This window comes from Anabrus simplex, chromosome 8, assembly GCF_040414725.1.
Source record: "Anabrus simplex isolate iqAnaSimp1 chromosome 8, ASM4041472v1, whole genome shotgun sequence".
In the NCBI taxonomy this organism is placed as follows: domain Eukaryota; kingdom Metazoa; phylum Arthropoda; class Insecta; order Orthoptera; family Tettigoniidae; genus Anabrus; species Anabrus simplex.
Window position 1 is genome coordinate 109249428 of NC_090272.1, and position 22382 is coordinate 109271809.

Here is a 22382-nt window from a genome sequence, read left to right on the forward strand (position 1 = left end):
CTAGCGTATTCTGGCTGTGGAAGCAAGCTGAACAATATAGTCCCTCATGTTACTAATGGAATGCCAGGCTGGGTAGCACAGACGGTAGTGCGTTGGCCTTCTGAGCTCAAAAAGGCAGGTTTGATCCCGGCCCGGTGTGGTGATATTTTCAGGTGCTCAAGTACTTCAGCCTTGCGTCGGCAGATTCACTAGCACGTTAAATAGCTCCTGCAGGGCAACATTGCGGCACCTTCGTCCTTGTGTCTTGCCTATGGACTCAGTGCAGTTGGATCATAACTGGACAATTTTGTCCACATAACATTCGTGATTTTTAGGCGACAGTCTGTTTATGGATGCTTCGGCCTCACCTAAATCCTTAAAAACACTTTGTTGGCGTTCAGTCACTGTGAATGTCTTGTTCAGAAATGCTTATCCTATCACATATAAGAACCATTACTTGAAAAACTATGCAACGTTGATCCACTTACATGGTTTGGAGGCTCTTTAGCAGGGAGATCTCCCGCGATCACCATCTTGTAGACTCTACAGTGCCGTACATCGTTGTTCCACCTGGCGCCAAATTAGAGACTCGCAACGAGGTGCTTGTAAATAACATCATACCATGTTGCGTGCTTCAGGACGCGCAGAATACCCTATAAATCAAAGTTCGTCCATAAATTCAGCTTGACCAAAAGTGTGGTATTCAGCGTTGTTTGGTGGTGTGCTTCAGTTCATTAACTACTGTATAAGTCTTGGAGGGTAGTAAATTTATTAGCATTCTCAGTTTGTATGGAACATCCCGTTTATTGTTAAACTAATAATAAATTCTGTAATATAAGCAAGTTTATCTTCTCCGTGGTCAATTAAAATAATGCCTAAAATTTTGTAGACTACCTCATACCTAAGGTAAAACTTCGCCCGTTACTTCATTTTTCGAAGTGACGGATCGCTTCTTGTTTCTTCTTCTTTCTCTCAAGAATGACGAATGCACAAGAGTGATAATTTTATGTCGTTGTTTCTACGTCGTACTAAATGTGTCATTCCTATATGTCTTTTTGCATTGTTTCCGGGTTTTTTTGGTTCAAATAGTGTACAAGGGGTACAAATCTATGCATCTGTGTTTTTGTGTACAGGCAAATGCCAGTTTTTGAGAATTAGTAAATTTTATTAAAATATTTGTTACTTATTGGATGACTCTCGTAGGTATAAAAATTTCGATTTCGAATTTGAAAATCAATGGTAAGTTTAGTTATGTATTTTTAAATGTATGTTTTACTTATTTGCGGTAGTTATCAATTCATTAATTAGTTCGTTGTAAACCGTTTCTGGTTTTTTACTAACTGTGGGTGGGGACGCAGACGAGGAATACTGCCGTGGTATCCCCTGCCCGTCTTAAGAGGCGACTAAAAGGGACAACCAAGGGATGATTGTATTAGAACCATGAAACTACTTGTGATTATTACCATCACGCGAGGAACACCATGGGTCGCCTTTACTTGCGAGTGGTACCACTGTGTTATGTACGCAATAGGTTTGTGATTAGTAGCAACAGAGGGTGAATCAGTATGGGTTTTACAGTACCTGTCATTAGTACCATTGTGAGAAACACCACGGGTCTGGGCTTTGCCTCTGATTAGTACCACTATATGAGTGAAACCGTGTGTCTGCGTTGCCTGTCACTAGTACCCACTATATGAGGAACACCATGGATTTGCGTTGCCTATTAGTGGTGCCATTATGTGAGAAACACTATAGGTCTGCGTTAACTGTGCGACGTACAATACTTGTGAATACTACCATAATGTGTGGAACACCGTGAGTATTCGCTACTTTTGATTAGTACCGCAACATGACAAATACCATGGTTATACTTTCGTAGCGATAAGTAACATTATGGAGGGTAGTTGACCTGGATTTTGGACCCCTTTAGACAACAAGCACACTCGATTCAGGATTGTGCTTTAGAAGCAGTCCCTTGGTCACTAATACTATTTTTTGTGGTAGTTTCTGGGAAAGAGGGGCATTGCGGGTCCGATCCACTGATTGTTTTAAATTCATATCCATCCATTCATTCTTCATCATCACGTTTTTTATTCTTGTCGGTGGATGAATTTGAACTTTTTAATTTACATTATATTTCGTATCATTAGGGGCCGACGACCTGGATGTTAGGCCCCTTTAAACAACAAGCATCATTATCATAATAATAATAATAACATTAATAATAATAATAATAATAATAATAATAATAATAATAATAATAATAATAATAATAATATAACAACACTACGGTCTCAGCTACCCTATGCAGGCAATTTAATTTATACTGTATGCATCTAGGCTGCCTTTGTTGTCAATTTCAACGTTTCTTTTTATCCTATCAGATGGCAGTGTTAAACACGTTTTCCTAGGTAATCTGTGGATGAATGTTAGTTAATTTTATTAGGTAAACATCAAATATGTCATTACATGCCGACCTTGTAGTACATGATGCGTGGATTCTACCTTAATTCTGGCTTTCAAAAATTCAAGTAGCTCTGCCTGCGGGGTTTGAAAATGAAATCTTAGGTTGCGAATGCCAACACTCTACCACTGCTCCACAGAGGAAACTGGGTTCCTGTTGGTCATCCGTTTTTGGAATGTATTTGCTTCATGTCTCACCGACACAGATAAGTCTTACGGTGACGATGGGATAGGAAAGGGGGCTAGGGGTGGGAATGAAGCGAAAATGGCCTGAATTACTGTACAGCCCCTGCATTTGTCTAGTGTAAAAATTGGAAACTACGGAAAACCATCTTCAGGGCTGCCGACAGTGGTGTTCGAAGCCACAACTACGTGACAAAAACCACACACCCACTTTCTCGGTGTTCATCACCACGAAGAGAAAAGAGTTCTTATTTTGATTATATTAGAGTTGAAAAAAGATTAATTGTTCTATTAAAGGGGAGGCACTGTTTTGTAGATTTAAATCACCCAGCAACATCCAATATCAATTTGGTCATCGTCAAAAATAAACATAAACTGTTTCATTGCATTAATGTCTTAACCGTACGGTTTCAACCATATGGAAGTGCTTCCTCTCCTGTGCTATTTCTCACGTTTTATTCAACTTATTTCTCATTAGAGCTTCATTTCCAGTTCAAATCTGTACTGGAATGGTGTATAATTCATATGTGCTTTGTTGGAAAGTCACTACAATTATCGTTGTCCTCATGTTCACATTCCTTCACGCCAGGCAAATACTTGGTCTGTACCTTAATTTAGGCCATGGCCGCTTTCTCCCCACTCCTAAATTTTTCTTATCACGCCGTCACTGTAAGACATATCTGTGTCGCTGCGACGTAAAATAGATTGTAAAAGAGAAAACTTTTAATTCAATTCCTTCGCTCTCTGGAATTTCACTGACAAGAAAGTCACTCTGCTGTCATTTTCATCGATATCTGCCTTAGCTACTGTAATATTTCTTCTTCATTCGTCGGACAACTTGACGCTGCATTTATTGTTCAATAAATAATACCAACTCGGAGCATACTTCAAAATCAAAAGGATGGATGTCACAAAAAAATGTGCCCCTGGTATTACATCAGTCTCATAGTGACGATGTGATAGGGACGGGCTTGGACAGGTATGGAAGAGAAAGGAAGAAAAGAAGGAAGGAAGGAAGGAAGGAAGGAAGGAAGGAAGGAAGGAAGTTTCCATAGTCTTAATTATTGTACAGACCTCTCAATGGCTCGATGTGATAATAGGAAAACACCGAGCGAGTTGGCCTTGAGGTTGGGGGCACGCAGCTGTGAGCTTGCATTCAGGAGAAAGTGAGTTCAAACCCCACTGTTAGCAGCCCTGAAGGTGGTTTCCCGTGGTTTCACATTTTCATACCAAGCAAATTCTGGGGCTGTACCCTAATTAAGGCCACGGCCGCTTCCTTTCCATTATTAAGTTTATTATTCCATCGTCGCCTTATGAACTATCTGTGTCGTTGCGACGTAAAGAATAAAGAATCCATAGAAAACTATCTTCAGGGTTGCCAATAGTGAAATTCAAGCTGATATGTACGTGACACAAACTACGTACCTAATTCGTTTGGTGTCACGAGATGTTTGGTAGAAGCGATTGTACGTATACGTGCATAGTAACTTTAAAAAAAAAAACTCCGAAACATACCACCTGACCATCTGACGCGTTTGATATTCTACATAATTGTGCAAGTGAAGTGATTGAAAAAACACGGCTGACCTTTTCGACATCTATTTGGTCATCCTGAAGAGAAAATAGATTCTCCTTTGGTTGTATTACTGTTTTAAACACACCTGCTCAATTGTACACCCAGCTGGCCATGCTGAAAGGTAAAGGTGGTGGTGATTACTGTTTTAAGACACATTATGACTGGACAATCATTCTCTCGCAACATCCCTACATATAGGGTTGGCGTCAGCAAGGGCATCCGGCCGTTAAACAGGGCCAAATCCCACCCGCGACCCCACGGATGGGGGAAAGCGGTAGAAGAAGAAGAATCATTCTCTCGTAACACTAATTGACAGGGAGAAAGGAAGAGATCCAATACTGCTGAAACCGCAGAGGGATCCCTTGGCATTAACTAGACGAAAAATAGTAAGGCGTGAAAAATGAAAGGCACGCTACGTCTCGCAAACATCTTACAGCCTGGCTCGGAGGAGAACGCGAGTTGACCGTGGAAAGTCGAAAGGAATGATGAAACAGGTGAACTTGGCACAAGGAAGTGGAAGTAGTGTCAGACTCAGCTATGGGCCTTGTGGACACCGACTTGCACCTCTAATATGAGAGCCCATGGGGTTCCCCTTTATTTCGCCTCTTAAGACAGCTAGCGTATGCCGAGAATGTAATCCACCATCACCATGCACAGGTGTGCTGAAGAGTAATTAAGTCCCTTGATTGCCTTCGTCTCCTAAACTTCACTTACTCACTCATATAATCTGGAGCTGGCCGTCGTAACTTCTTGTCTGTTCTGCCTGAGAGTGGTATCCAGTTTTAGCTACTAATTAAAGATTCCATCGAGAAACTGAGTTGGAGTACAGTTGGATTCTAGTAACAGAATTAAGAAGAGAATTAGCCCATGATTCCACATTATGCCATACTAGAAGTAGAAACATATCATGGACTCTGGTCTGTTAACTTCGAGTTGTTTGTTAATCAGTACAGTAATTTTTACATTAGGAATCTTCGTGGTTAAATTTATACTAATTAATGAAATGATGGATGCAAACATACCACCTAACTAGGAGGCTTCTATGTTTCTCGTCTCACTTCAGTCACCTGCTCGTATGCCAATTAGTGTACCTAGCGTTGTGGTTTTGAAAGTATACGACAGCCTCGTTTGATGACCTGAATACTATGTGATAAAGTTATAATTGGTTGTTTTCGTAGCCACAGTACGCTTATACAATTTATTTGTGCATAACAGTATGGCTCTGCTTTATATAGCACTACAGATTCACATACACCAAACGTTCGTTACCTAATTAAGAGATATGTTCATGCCAATTATGAATTATGAATTTGAAAATAACTCGATGAGAAACTGTAACAAATAAGGTATGGTCTGAAATTTTACAATTAATTCTAAAAAAAAAGTACTGGGCAACTTTGCTCTGAAAGGTGAAGATCTCCCGTGTATATCGACGCTATGCAAGACATACCCTACTGTCTGTGCACTTACCGTCTTGTTAGATGTTGCGGCGACGTCCGCAGCTAACGAGGCAGCACTTCTTCTCGAAGTTTTTTTGACTAAATGTACGGTGGGCCGTCTCTCTCGTTGTGTGAGTATGTGTGGACGACTTGATCTGGATTTGTTTTCTGTAGATCCATGCTCCTTATATTTGTGTATAATAGATCGCAAAGTGGAGAAGCTGACAAGTAAGCATTCTACCGATCTCTCTGCCTTGTGAGTCCAGTAACACAGTGTTCTCCTTTCTTTGGTCTAATTTTGACAGTACTACCACATCTACCGTCAGACTGACTGGAAAACAAGCCTTAATACCGAGCTCGATAGCTGCAGTCGCTTAAGTGCGGCCAGTATCCAGTATTCGGGAGATAGTAGGTTCGAACCCCACTGTCGGCAGCCCTAAAAATGCCTTTCCGTGGTTTCCCATTTTCACACCAGGCAAATGTTGGGGCTGTACCTTAAGGCCACGGCCGCATCCTTCCCACTCCTAGCCCTTTCCTGTCCCATCGTCGCCATAAGACCTATCTGTGTCGGTGCGACGTAAAGCAAGTAGCAAAAAAAAAACAAGCCTTAGTGACGATACAGAAACATGAATTTGTGTTCCATGCTGTTTACACCACCAAGGGGTTCGAGGGCTCCGTTGTGCCAATAATTATTTGGTGATTCTAATACTGTGCTTTCCTTTCGAAATAGCTCGTTGCTCGTGTCCCTGCATAATATAGTACGTAATACTGTGTATCTACCGCAGAGCCTCTCAAACGCCCAAAATCTCACGCGTGCAAATCGAGGAGCAAGAGCTCCGTGCACTGTGCATCGGTGCCGCTTGGCTTGGTTCGGCGCAGCTCAGCTCGGATTTGGAGCGCTACGAAGCAAGAGCGGAAGAGGGAGACAGGTGGAGCGAGCGAGACAGGCGTGAGGAAAGAGAGATACAGCGCTATTGCTCCAAATAGAGGAGTGGGGGGTCTTGCACTCTGGTCAACCAAGCGAAGTCGTCTTTTGCACCGTGCACAGTGCATGCACCAAGCGCATGCACTCTGAGAGGCCCTGATTTATCGTATCACTGTCTACGTGTACATCTTGCATGTTACATAGTCGTTCATTGCTCTCAATAGTACAACAACATGGGGTTTGCAAACACTTTGTGTAGCAAGTGTAGTTTGACAGTGAAATGTGACTCAATTATAATATAAATACTCGAAAGAACTCCTAGTGTCTAAAAATAAATGTAAGCTTGTAATACTTACATCATTGATGATATCGTTATCATAGTCACGGGACCTTTAGTTTCACCTGGAATCCAAACTACACTCATGTGCCTTTTTAATGCAAATATTCCTATGCCGGAATGTAATCCATGGCCACCTTCGCAGGAAGCTAGTGATGATGTCAGTCGGCTATCGCGCTTCTGTACTAAAAAACTGACATGTTATCAGAAAAGGTGATTTTTGCTTCTTTCTCACTTGTTAAAATCTTCTCAAGGTTCTCGATGAGACTCCCTGGGTTAGGATTGGAAGAAAGTCTTCGTCGTCTTCATTATGGTTTCGTCTCGCGTGAGAGTGGGGTTAAGCTTGAAAAAGCGTTCAGTGCTGCTGACGTTGCCCGTGGTGTAGGGGTAGCGTGCCTGCCTCTCACCCGGAGGCCCCGGGTTCGATTCCCGGCCAGGTCAGGGATTTTCACCTGGACCTGAGGGCTGGTTCGAGGTCCACTCAGCCTACGTGATTAGAACTGAGGAGCTATCTGACGGTGAGATAGCGGCCCTGGTATAGAAAGCCAAGAATAACGGCCCAGAGGATTCGTCGTGCTGACCACACGACATCTCGTAATCTGCAGGCCTTCGGGCTGAGCAGCAGTCGCTTGGTAGGCCTAGTCCCTTCAAGGGCAGTAGTACCATGGGGTTTTTTGGCTGCTGACGTTAGGGCTTGAAACTTCATCTCTCGAACTCAACGAGCCGTACCTTACCCTTAAAACAAGTGGCGTGATGTAGTGAAGTTTGACTGAACTGAAGATAGTTGGAGATGAAACATCACACCGCTCGTGGCGAAATCTACCTCACAAGTTAGGTGACATAACTGTTGTGCTATGAGAAAAATATGTCAGAAAATGAGTTGACTGTTTCCACTGCAAGGTCCCGAGATCGAAACTAGAATGCTACGTGATCAGACGATAACGTGAGCACCTGACCATCCCTACTTCACTAGCGAGACGTCCGCTTGTAATACTGGCAAAGACTCTCGGATTTCCGCTCACCACTCCATTTACCGGGCGAGTTGGCTGTGCGGTTAGGAGCGCGCGGCTGTGAGCTCGCATTCGGGAGATAGTGGGTTCGAACCCCACTGTCGGCAGCCCTGAAGATGGTTTTCTGTGGTTTTCCATTTTCACACCAGGCAAATTGTCGTGTGTCCTTCGCGCTCCTCGCTCTGCGCCGCCTGCTCCGCGCACGCAACAGCCTGGATTGTTCTCGACTCTACGAGACGTCTGCACTGCGCTTGCCTGTTACATCAGCCAGCTATATAAAGGCGCTGCCTTCCAGCCACAGGCGAGGACGTGCCAGTGCCCAGCACCAGATTACGCCGAATGTCGAACACGGAGGCTATCCCTCTTAAAAAGGTGTCTCGAATAGGTGGAGTGAATTCTGAGTGTTTGAGGTTTCACCTCGGGTTACTGCCTCCGCTCCCGTTTCCCGCAGCCACGTTGAGCCCGATGACAGTATTCCCTCAGACCCACCTAGGCTCAATCACATCAATTAGTATTCTACTAATTATGCATTTCAATGTCAGTTCCTGACAAGTTACAGAAACAACTAATATTCTATTAGTGCAAGCTTTCGTTACTGTTTACACTTGTGACGGTATAGAACAGATAGTTTTCTACTATCAAGAACTCTGGCTTTCAATGGACTTTCGCATCAAGATAGATTCATGTATATATGTATATAAAGTGTACGTTTTTTGGAACTTCAGTCTTCAAGCAACGTTAACTGTTTATAATTTTCATACTGCTTCGGGGAAAGTTTTATTTGAATGTATGTACATATTGCGCCCTGGTGGGGGTGTGATAAGCGTCATGCAATTATAATTAGTTATGGAGGAATATATATTTCATTTTCTGAAGCAAGAAGATCGTACTGTACATACAGTAAGAACAGGCCAGGCCGAGATGGTATGGTGAAACATGCACAGAATATTGTCTCCAGTGAGATTAACAAAAACAATGAACAGCAGAATTAGAATTCTCAGAAATCGTGACGAGGGGGAAAGAGAAGGGCACGAGTTGTTGACTAGTTGCGGAAGGTTTTCATAGCCCCGGGCAGTCTAGATAGTGGATAGAGCGCAGAAAGCCGGGTGCAAATTTCTGAGAAATGATGGCGGGGTATCTCCATGTAACTAGCGGGAGTTGAACGCGGGGTTGGCACTGGAAGAAATAAATATGAGCCTTCCCGGTCACGTGGTTTAGGTGGACCAATGGAAAAATTCACTTGACCAAAGCAAGGCGATAACTTCGTATTGTAAGAAGCACTAGCGAGGCTAACTCCGTGGATTAAACTGATAGAAGGAAGTGAATTATCAATTCAGAATAAAGTGGACTTTAGGAGCCTTACTATACCATAAAACTTATCAAAAGTTAATAATTGCGGGAGATTGCATGGTGTAATTCTGAGAATTCATGGACGCTATTCGTTGATTGGCTGAAGGCAAAGGAAGCCACAAAAGAGCGCGAAATCCCGAGCCGGGATACGTCAGCTAAATTCGCGAATATATCCATTACCAGCGAACGATAATAGTTGAGAATTGGTATAGAGCATTTGAGAACATAATTACATCATTGGATCATATATTAAAGCCACGGGCCAAACCGCAAAGTGTCGTATGAAGATATCGGGACTGCGCGTCCCAAGATGAACTCCGGTGAACTCGGAAGAGAGGGGATACAAGTATAAATATGAGGTCGTGGACAAGGACTGACAACTACTTCTGACAAAGTGTTCGGGCGGTCACCACGCCAGTGGTGCGTAACTACTTCTGACAAAGTGTTCCGGCGGTCACCACGCCCGTGGTGCGTAACTACTTCTGACAAAGTGTTCGGGCGGTCACCACGCCAGTGGTGCGTAACTACTTTTGACAAAGCGTTCGAGCGGTCACCACGCCAGGGGTGCGTAACTACTTATGATATTTTGTTCGAGCCGTGATTACGCCAGAGGTGCGAGTGTGTACTTAATCGTGGAGTAGAGTTCGAAGTATTATATTGTTACATAGTACAGTGATTCATGACGTGATGTAGCTCATATTACAGTCTTGAGCAGTATACTAGTATGATGTGTTTCAAATAGACAGGACTCAGTAAAGCATAACTTACGGACTGTGAGATTCTACCAACAGATTAGGAAGTGCGTTACATGAGAACGGTCACGAGTGTTTATGTCACCTAGTAAACAGTCGATTCTAAACTGATACCTGGTCAGCTACAGGAACGTGAGACGGGAAATTCAAGTGCGCGCACGGGCCGTTGTAAAGGGAATCCCGAGGTATCCCATGTTCCTAGTGTCCGGGAAAGGAATGAAGAATGTATATCTACATTAAGTGGGCTAGATACAAGGCCGAGAGTGAAAAATTTGTGAGTAGAATTTAGGGTGGAAATTATTCCAAAGTGCAACAGTTATTTTATTTGTTTTTATTGAAAATGTGTAAAGTTGAAAAGGGTCAAGGATTAATTCTTCAAGCTGGCATGAATACCAGTGGAATGCAGGGCTAAGGACTGGACGGGGCCTGTGCTTCTCGTCCGGGTTTAGCAGACTACAATGGCAGAGATGAGTAACCTTTTAAAATATTAGTAGATTGCTATCGTTACGGGGAGGAAATCATATTATTTTATCATGGTAACTTGATTGTGAAACGAGCCGTTTCCGGCTCGTATAAATTCAAAGATAGATAGACAAAGGGACAAATTAATATGTACATGATTAGATCGAGCACTCATCATAATTTTGATTATTAAATAGAGTATAGTAGAGTTGAGTTGTTCGTTCAAGTGCTTGAGTAGTTTGATATGATATGGAGCACGTTTCACGTAAAGATACATGCTGGTTGGGACTCAGGCTTTGAGCGGGTACAATATGTTGTTAAGATTATCTGAAGCAATAAAATATAGTTGTGTTCCTGTATACCTGTTCTTGTATACAACACAACTAAAATTGGCGGCGAGGTAAACTTACGCGCAGACCTCGCCAATTACATAAAAATTGGCGACGAGGTAAACTAACTCGCAGACCTCGCCAATTACATTGAAATTGGTGACGAGGTAAACTAACGCGCAGGCCTCGCCAATTACATTTAAATTGGCGACGAGCAAAACTAACACGCAGATTTCGCAAATTACATTAAAATTGGCGACAAGGTACACACAGTACTACGTACCTCACTTACCACACAAATTCGGCGAAGAAGTACACAACGTCATCAATACTATGACCAGCACATTGGGACCAACAGCACTCTGCCAACAGTTCGCATTTATCCAGCACAATTCTACCTCGCTACGACTCCGTCGAACTAAGGACAGTTCGCTTCCTTTTCACGGCTCGCCCTCTTCCAACACCTGTTCGGCGCACGCCAAGCTCCCTCTCTCACTCCCAGCTGCTCGCGTGAAGGTCAAGTTGTCAGCCAGTCTCAGTACACGCTGCTTCATAAGTTATTCTCTCTCTCGCACTGCACACCATGGCTACGACGGAGCAATTCGCTGCTATATTACAAGCTTTACAACAGCAGCAACAGCAATTCATGCAACAACAACAACAAACAGCATTGCTTACAGCTATACAAGCTCTTTCTGCTTCTGCACAGCCCACAGCAGTCCCACCATTTTCTGCTTTTGACCCGGCTCACGAAGAATGGTCAGCCTATTACGCCCGCCTTCAGCAACACTTCATCTGCCATTCAATCACGGACGAAAAGCGACAACGTGCTCTATTTCTCAGTTCAGTTGGAAATTCGACGTGTGAATTACTGCAAAAATTAAGCCCTGAGGAGCAAATTTCCGAAGTGCCTTTCGCGCAGCTATTAGCTCGTATAAATGAGCATTATACTAGAGACCCGCACATCGTAGCCGCTCGCTACAAGTTTTTTCAAAGCAGGAAGCAACCGCACCAGACTCATGCCGAGTGGATCGCGGAACTACGTGGTCTCGCCAAGCCCTGCCAGTTTATCTGTTCCAGGGACGGTTGTGGTACGCCCTATACAGATTCTCTCATTCGGGACATGGTCATTCTCCATACTACCCAGGACAAAGTTCGTTTTGACGCTGTTAAGAAGAGTAACCCTTCTTTAGACGAAGTACAGCGTATAGCTACTGTATATGAACTCACTACCAAGACCGCCGCGGAAATTGCTAATAAACATGAGGTCGCTCAAGTCTCGCAGCCTGCCCGCCAGTCGTCTGCTCCTTCGAACCGCCCCAGCAAATCGCTTTCTGCCAAGCGTTCTCGCCAGGTTCCCTCTCGCTCTTCTCCAAGAAAGCCTGCTGCTCAGAAGACGTCTCACCTCCTGCCTTCCTGCAGAGGATGTTTCAAACATCACGACCACCGTGACTGCCGTTTCTTCAAAGCCACTTGTGATCGTTGTCATAAAATCGGACACATCAAGACAGTCTGCAACAGTTCGCTCCGCCCTGCCAAGACTTCTTCGACACGAAAGCCTAATACTCAGCCCCGACAGGACATGGAAATAGATGAGATCAATCTCATTCTGCCTACCAAGAATTCCAACAAGATACTAGTTCCACTCTCTTTCTCTGATCGCTCTATTGAATTTCAGTTAGATACTGGCTCACCTGTCTCTATCATCAACCTGGCTAAGTATCATGACCTAGGCTCACCTTCGTGCTCTCCGGCTGACATGCAGCTTGTTACGTTTAAAAAGACGAAGATTTGATATTAAGGGCCAGATCACCCTTCCAGCCAGCTATAAGGGTATTCTGAAAGTCATTACCTTACTAGTAGTCAACAACTACACAGCTTCTAATATTCTTGGCATGGATCTCTTCAATTTATTCCGCTTCCAAATTCATGACAACGTCAATGTAGTCTCTACCTCGCAACCCACCTCTGATGTTACGGATCTCTTGGAGCAATTTCCTGAAGTCTTCGACTCTACACTAGGCACCGCCAAGGACTACACTCCTTACATATAGCTGAAATCAGGAGCCAAGCCTCGCTTTTTCAAAGCCCGTCCTGTTCCCCTTGCACTTCAAGACCAAGTTAATGAAGAGTTAAACAGATGGATAGAAGCCGGTATAGTGTTCCCTGTTACTTCCAGTCAATGGGCTACTTCTCTGGTCGTCATTAAGAAACCCAATGGCAAGGTACGCCTTTGTGGTGATTTTCGCTCTACGGTCAACTCACAGATTGAAACCGACGTCTTTCCAATTCCCCGTCCGGAAGAATTATTTCGCCGTTTAGCAGGTAGTCAATATTTCTCTAAAATGGATCTAAAAGAAGCCTATCTACAGCTACTTTTAAACGACGAATCCAAGCAATTTCTCACGCTGAATACTCCTCTTGGACTGCTCCAGCTCCAGCGTCTCCCTTTCGGCGTCTCTTCATCAGCTGCTATTTTCCAGCGCTATTTAGCGCAGCTCACCGCCTCCATTCCTGGTTGTGCGCATTACCTTGATGACATTCTGGTGACTGGCAAAGATCATCAAGAACATCTCCATAATCTGCGCTTACTTCTCACTAAATTGAAAGAAAATGGTCTCCGCGCGAACTTAGATAAATGCACTTTCTTTCAACCGCAAGTACACTACTTAGGTCATATCCTCGATAAGAACGGCATTCGGCCTAGTGAACGGAATGTCTCTGCGATCGTCAACATGCCTGCACCACAGAACATCAAGCAGCTCCAATCTTTCATAGGCAAAGCGAACTATTATAACAAGTTCATTCCACGCTTCGCTTCAGTTGCAGCTCCGTTGAACGCCTTACGCAAGAAAGGTGTTAAATTTCAGTGGTCTCCGCAATGCCAACATGCCTGGCAAGCTATCAACAAAGCCCTTGTTCAAGCTGTCAAACTCACTCACTCACTTTCAGCCCGGCAAGCTCCTCACGCTCGCCACGGACGCCTCAGATTATGGAATCGGCGCCGTTCTCTCTCAGAAGGATCGTCACGGACAAGAACGTCCTATAGCTTTCGCTTCAAAGACACTCAAAGAGCATTAACGTCGTTACTCTCAGATTGAAAAAGAAGCTTTACCTATCATCTTTGGCATTCGCCGTTTCAACGAATATCTCTATGGCAACCATTTCCTGATCATTACTAATCACAAGCCTCTTGTACACTTATTCCATCCTGGTAATAAGATCCCTGAGCATTCGCTCCGTAAACTTCAAAGATGGTCCATATTTCTTTCTGATTATTCCTATCAGATAGCCTATCGTGCCACATCCCAGCATTATAATGCTGATGCCCTCTCTCGTTTACCAGTGGGTCCTGACACCACCTTCGATTCCCAGGAATCAGAATGTCTCCAGTTGGACATCGAACTCGAAGACACTGTATCCAGCTTTCCCATTGATGCTACCTGCATCGCTAAAGCAACGGATAAGGACAATACGCTTGCTACAGTACGTACTTACGGTAAATTTCCTTTGCAATATATATCATAATAATATTTCTATACCTGACAACTAAACCAACGTTATATACATGTAAGTCCACTGTCATTTTATAGTTATGGCAATAAAATAATCATTAACCAATTGAAGTGTAAGTTATATTAGTGATTGTGTTCAGTGATCAAAATTACACAAAATATATCAATAAAACTTATGAACATTTATTGCCTAAGTCACAATGCAGGAAAGATGATCCAAACAGTGTTGGCAGGTCTCCCTAAATTTCCAGGTGAAAATCCCTGGCCTGGCCGGGAATCGAACCCGGGGCCTCTGGGTAAGAGGCAGGCACGCTACCCCTACACCACGGGGCCGGCTGTCCTTGAAAGAAGTTCCAATATTTACAGAGCAGACAGCACGCAAGAAACGAAAGAAATAGGTCCTATAAGGTCCTATAAACATTGGTCGCGAACCCATTATCTGCAGAGTTATGGTCCGCTAGCACTGCTATTTGAGCACCATATTTTTTATCTACTCTTCACAACATGTGCTCGATGTGATCGCCATCCATTGCAATATATCCGTCCACCCTACGTCACATGAAATCACTCTGTTCTTGGCTGTTGCCGGATTGCATCACAGGAACTGAACCTACATTATCGTAGTGTATCCACATCATTTATGGAGACCGCATATACCACGGATGTTTCATGTCCCCAAAGCCAAAAATCTAAAGGGTTAAGTTCAGGCGAACGGACAGGCCAAGGTATTGGCCCTCCAAGACCTATCCATCGCTCATGGACGACCCGCGTTACATGTCGCCTAACATTATGATGAAAATTGGCCGCTCCCCAATCATTCATGTACCATATTTGCAGTCGTTCACGACGAATGATTAGGTCTTTTGTTGAACACGACTCTACGTAAATTATTGGAACGTCGGGATCATTGATGGTAGTGGTAACGGACCATAACCCCGAAGATACCGAGTTTGTGACCAGTGTTTATAGGGACGTTCTTCTTTCGTCCGTTGCGTGCTACCTCCTTTGCAAATATCGGATTTTTGAAGGACACCGTGTACAGCTAGGAAAGTAATTTCAGCAAGTAGATCTAAACATCCTCAAATTCATCGATATTATAATATTCACTAGAATAGTGTTCCAGAAGATTTTCAATCAACGCTTGATTGCAGACTAAAGGAAGTCGGTTATGAAGGTGTGTAGTGATGTGTTGGAGACACACTACGCCACAGTGATAACAATCGAATAAAAGCTCCCATTAACACTGCCCGTATCTGTATCACGTGATGTGATGGTAAAAGATCGACACTCGATGAGAAGAGTCCTGACCTGATCATTTCGATATGTATGGTACAATATTCTGTTTTTTCAAGCCTATCATTATGCACATCGTCATACAGATAGGGCAGTCTGATACTAGTGTGGACGCACCTTTATGAGAAATTCACGGTTCATTTCGCAGCCTTGAAGTGGAAACAGACGCATAATATTTAGCGTGTAGTCGTCTCGTTGCACAAACCATTATGTCACCAAAGTTTCGGAATATGTTTTGGCATGAAGGATGTCACACTTCCTTTGTTTTTTAAGTGGCAGGATTGCGATTCACTGCGGATCCTGATAGCTTTTAAAATGATTGTTAGTTCATTAAATTCTCTACACCTAAGTGCGTATCGTTCTTGCTACTGAAGAAACAGCTAGGTTATAATGTTGTGGTAGAAATACTGACCCGCAAGACATCTATAATCAAGAGTGAACATTCCTTGAAATTACTTGCACAATATTAAAACTTAAATGAGAGTACCTTACCGGCCAAACTTTCAAGCTGAAATACTTCACATAGTGGTTTTCGCAGGCGCAACAACGAAATAGCTTAAGGGGAGTTATTAGGGAAATATTGAGATTTTGACCATAAATCGATTTTTTAATTTTGATCTAAAAATCCCCAATTCTTCCACTTTCAAATCCCCTAACGGCATTTTTAAAGCTTTAAATGCCGGATTTAAAGTTTAGCGTCACAGTGTATTTAGAGCAAGTCCACGCCTCTTCTCTCCACGCTGTTAGACAATATTGGTTTCAAAGGTTTTTCGGGCTCCAATTTCAATAATCCCTCCGGAATATACTTACCTTGTAGTAGGCCTACGCTTTGCATGAGAGGAGAAAGAAATCCCAGGGAGTAACTTACAGTCCAGAAAATGTTTAAAGCAAGTATGTTTCTTAAATCTTTCAATTGCATTTTTCTACCTTAAAATATTTTCATTTCTTTGCCATGTACGAAATGCTCCTTGCGACAGAGTTCTTATCAGGTTCACCTGAAAATTTCAGAGATTGTTTCAATATGTACATGAATGAAAAGTAGTTCTGGATTTTTTTATCAGTTGAATATTACCTTCTTATATTTTCTCCTAAACAGCACCAAACTAGATCCTTGCCTACTCTGCATGATTAAATGAAAAGTTCAAAAACTTATATTTCCAATAGTTTGTACCTGGCTACAAAACCGAGAGTTATTATTAATTATATGAGAATTTTTGACAAGTCTTCCAAATGATAGCCCAAAATAATTAAAACTGTGGAGCAAGGAGCATTTTCCGTGCAAAATATCAAAAATAAACATTAGTTGTTAATAACTTAACTCATCAACGAAAAAATATATGTGGTTCCAAATATTATTAAGAGGATTTGGAAGTTTAAGAGCTAAAGAAGTACAAAATATTTAAACAAATATGCCCTAAGAACTAGCTAAATATGACCTAAAGAGGTCAAATATGAGTTAAGCATTTTAAGGATAGGTAACAAGTATTAGCTTATTACAAAAATTAAACGTGTTAAAAAGTTGTAATCGATAATACAACAGACACAGTTAATAATGTAAACATATAGAGCTACAGTAAGTAAATAAAACATTTATACATTCGCTCTGTATTATATCCCATTCTGTTTTCCTAAATAAAAATAATGTATTATCATAATTTTTGTAGCTGTCGGCGTACGTTCGTGCAACATCTCTTTCTTGGTATCATGTTTCCAAAACCTGCTACCTATTTCTTTCGGGAAAAGAACGCAAAATGATCTACGTCTACTACAGTATTTCTAAATCCTATGTTTGAAACTCGACACAGATAACATGTACCTTGTTAAAAACGACGCCTCAATTTAAGCAAAAATGCACCTTATATCACTAACATCATCGCAATATGACGAAAGCAATAAAAATGGCCAAAATATACATTTATATGTAAAACAAAATTGCTATAACGGGGTCAGGGACCCATCATTCACAATTACTTTTTAGGTTTCAGATAAATGGCCTCAGAAATGAAAAATTACTTTTCCGTAGAATCCGAACCTTGTTTATTAATACATGCTTTCGTTTTAAATTTTGCTGCGACAAGTGGTCAATAATTGTAGAAGTTCCAAATTTTAGTGATGACCCCCGTTAATCGTAAATGAGTATAACAGTTTCACATTTTACGAGAAATATTTTCTTGTATCCATTCGAAAGAGATGCTGAGTTGGAACTTCATTGTCTATATCCGTGCAGCTTCCTCTATAGCTGCTTCTTTTCCAGTCCTAGCCCTCTCCCTTATCAACGTCGACCCAAACCTTGACTACCAGTGTCAGTGCCTCGCTGTGAAGGGATAGCGTTGCTGTCTCTTACCCGGACGACCGGATTCAATTTTGTACCAGGTCAGGGATTTTTACCTGGAACCTAGAGCTGATTCGAGGTCCACTCAGCCTATGTGACTACAACTGAGGAGATACTTGACGGTGAGATAGCGACCCCGGTCTAGAGACAGCGTTCCACGTGCCGACCGCATGACACCTCGTAATCTGCAGGCCTTTCGGCTCAGTAGCGCTCGCTTTGTAGTCCATGGCCTTTTGGGGCTTTTGCACCATGGGGTCTGGTTTAGTATATTCTCCGCTAGACAGTTTGACGCAAGTTTAGGCTGCCTGCCTGTCAATTTGGACGTTTCGTTTTACTGTAGCAGCCAGCTGAGAAATAGGAAATTAGTTTTATTGTCTCTGGCTGAATTTTAATTAAGTTTCTGATAAATATTTAACTAGAAAATGTTGCGCAACAGAAACCTTTTTTACTACGTGAAAATATTACTGGAATATAGATTCAGTGTGACTCAATTTTTATAATGATTAATACATTTGCTAACACTGCTTAAAAATGTTACATTATATAACAAAGTATTCAGTTATACAAGAGTTCATTTACTTGGTAATAGGCCTAGAGAAAATAGCTATTATTGGTGTGATAATGACAAAGGCAAACACATGCTTGGACGTATTTTACAGATTACATATAAAAATAGAATTACAATATCAAGTCTGCATCTCGCATTGAAAGACTCATACGTTTCTGACTATTGATTGGTAGCAGCATTAGACAAATGAGATAAACTTGTTGCAAATAAGTGCATTGCACTTTATGCGCTATGTTTGCGTTTCTTAGCGATCTTTCTTCTTGGGGCACTCCTAACTCCATCCATGTTTAGTGTTTCCTCTTACCTGGTTTTCTTCTCCAACTGCTCCACTCTAAACTGTGTTCAAACGTCTTTTTTCAGGGCTTGAAAATCCGAAAGTAGAAAAGCACGTGTAGCTTGCTGGCCTCCACTTGTTCTTTGACCAACATCCAGGAAGTAACTTTCGAAATTGTATTCATTGAAGTACCAGAGTTCCAATATGTTTATGAACGAGAAATGCTTTTATTATAGCAATTTTAAGACATCCAAAATTTATCATCAGTGGCCAGTGGAAGGAATTACTGGTCACTGTGTATGAGCCATATAACTTTTCAACATTGCCCACACCTATCTTGTTTTTATTATAAAATTTGTTATCGCAATTATTTTCTTATCTCCGAATTCAGATGCTATGCGATTAACACCCTCCATGATGGAGGCAACTAACAGAATTCTTCTTTTTTCGTTTTTCCTGGAACGTATGACGTAAATATTACCGAATTCTGGAAACAGAATAATGACGGAAGTTGCTCTCGGCATCTGGAAGGAACATGTTTAGGTGGCATTTCATGTTGATTAGTTCTTACTGTACCTATGGATGTATTCTTATAGTGTTTCAGCAAATCGTTTTCCACTGTCACACTCATGAACCAGTTCTCCATGGTTATGTTCGTTCCAATGAATCAATCGAAGGACATAGCCAGTTCACTATACCTTGCGAACTATTGCCCTGACGATATGGACCTTCGGGTTTTTGTTCAAAAACTTCTAAATTACTCATGTGAAATATACGAGCATTAGCTAAAAACAATGATGCTGGTTTTGTCGGCTTCTTTGGCATATATTGCCAATAATCACTGTGACCAGGAAAAGTCTCTACCTTCTCGTTAATAGCATGATATTAATTATTTGTGTAAGTATTCTCTATATTGAGTGGCCAAAAGTCATGGGAAGATGTCAGTAACGAGTTGCTCGTCTGCGAGCCCCCAATACGGCAGCAATGCGGAGAGGCAACGACTCTAAAAGGTCTTGAAATCGTTCTAGAGGGATCTGGACCCATGTATCTTGCACTGCTGCCCACAATCGATCTTGTGTAGTTGGTGCAGGCTTCATTGAGCGTACACCAGCATCAACAGCATCCCATAAATGTTCGATTGGATTTAGATCGTGGACTCTGGAGGGCCAATCCATGGTCGTAACTTCACTGAAGTGCTCCCCAAACCACCTGTGTGCCACCACAGAGCGGTAAATGGCGAATTTTCCTTTTGAATTATGGCATCTCCATCAGGGTATTCTAGGGCCAGAAAGGGATGCTGATGATCTGAAAGAATGGCCACATAACGTGCACCTGTTAGCGCTTCCTGCAGCCGGACAATGGGGCCTCATTGCGACCATGAGAACGCCGCCCACACTAGAACTGAGCCACCTCTCGACACAACATTGTTGACACGCATAATCCATATCTTCATGGGGCATATGGCACACTCTCACGCGCCCATCAGCTCGATACAACTAGAACCGGGATCCATCGGACCATACCACACGCCGCCACTGTTCCATGGTCCAGTGCCGATGTTCGCGGGCCCATGCACGTCGTTGAGCTCTGTGTCTAAGTGTCAGCAAAGGGACACGAGTTGGTCGTTAGCTGGTGAAGCCTATGCGGTGCAGCTTCCTTCTTACAGTCCTGGTAGAAATGGGTTCTTGACTCCCAACATTCAACTGGGCGGTGATCTGACTCACAGTAGCCCGTCGAGTACCCAGTATGGTTCTTCGGAAGCGACGTGATGTCCATTCGAACAACTGTGGTCTTCCCGTGCGACGGATTACGCGGGTGGTAGGCCTAACATTCTCTCTGTGACAATGAAGATCAACCCTCGACACTGTTGACCTCAGAAACCCGAATTCGCGTGTAATCTCCGCAATGCTATGGCAGATGCGCCGTGCGCCGATGTTCATCCCACGTTCAAAGTCGCTTAACTCCCGACGTGTTGCCATCTTCACGATACTGGTGTCTGTGATAGACTGTTCAGCTACGCCGCTGGTAGTCACAACGCTCTGGGGTCATACATGGTAAATTTTCTAACGGGACAATCCTTCCCTTGACTTTTGGCTACTCGGTGTATGTTCTGTTTGAATAAATCGGTAATTTTCTGTACAGTTGTCAGTTTTTCAGTCTAACATCTCTGATCTGTGGATATCAAAATTAATGCATCTTAGGAGAACTGTTGCAATGAAAATATCTGTGCTACTTTCGTCACTGGCGAGCTAATCGCAGCTTACCCGTGTAGTATACAAGTTCAAACAAATCTCTAATTACCGATTTCTTAGTTTCTCTGGCATCTATGTCCCCAGAAAATTTTGATTTAACGTTCTCATTGGATACATTTGTATATGCTACGACTAGACAAATTATGCTATGGTCTGCCACCAGCCCTCTGTAGTCAATAGCAGTCTCTGCAGTATGAGCTTCTCCTTTGCACCCGGGAAAATGAATAACTATATTTTGCCCTTTTGTGTGACCCATTAAGAAATAGTATCCTCGTAAAAATTCACTGAAAAATATACCTTCATTGTCTGAGTTATAATCATCATAAGTTATTAAAACCACTTTATTAAAAGAGTGCTGATATTATTATTATTATTATTATTATTATTATTATTATTATTATTATTATTATTATTATTATTATTATTATTATTATTATTATTATTATTATTATTATTATTATTATTCAAATTAGTAAGTCGTATCAGCACACAATTTTTAATTTGGAACCAATTTTCAGGCTCTAAGTTCCATCATAAGTGATTAACATTATCTAAAATAATCTATATATATAAAAGCAAGTCGGGCTGGAGCGATGTATATATAAATATTTAAAAATGAAAAAAAGACGTGAATTAATGAGGCACTTCCAGAAATCTCAGAATTTTGAAACTTGGTACGGGAGAAGCTGATGACCCCAGGATCCCTAGAAAAATCGGAAATTCTCAAACTTCGCTGAAGGGGGCACGCTGGGAGAGCTCAAATTTTGGGCTCAGCATAAGAACGCAGTCGTATAATATATCCAAAACGACAACCTATAGGTTTCGTGGGCTTAAACATTTTCGGACCGGGCGAGTTGGCCGTGCGCGTAGAGGCGCGCGGCTGTGAGCTTGCATCCGGGAGATAGTAGGTTCGAATCCCACTATCGGCAGCCCTGAAGATGGTTTTCCGTGGTTTCCCATTTTCACACCAGGCAAATGCTGGGGCTGTACCTTAATTAAGGCCACGGCCGCTTCCTTCCAACTCCTAGGCCTTTCCTATCCCATCGTCGCCATAAGACCTATCTGTGTCGGTGCGACGTAAAGCCCCTAGCAAAAAAAAACATTTTCGGGAATTTCCTAATTTTTATCCCCCGTCCCCCCAAATCAAGATGGCGGCTCAACCTGCCAGACGAGGTAGACAATTAAAATTTGGTGAAATTGTAGCTTTTGGTCCCTAACCGACGGGAAAATTCCAAGATGTTCAAATTTTTCACTTTTTACCCCCAAAGATATCGAAATATGGAGGCAATTTTAATGACTGTGCAGACATTCCTTTTGAGTCAAGTCGTATCACAAAACGGATG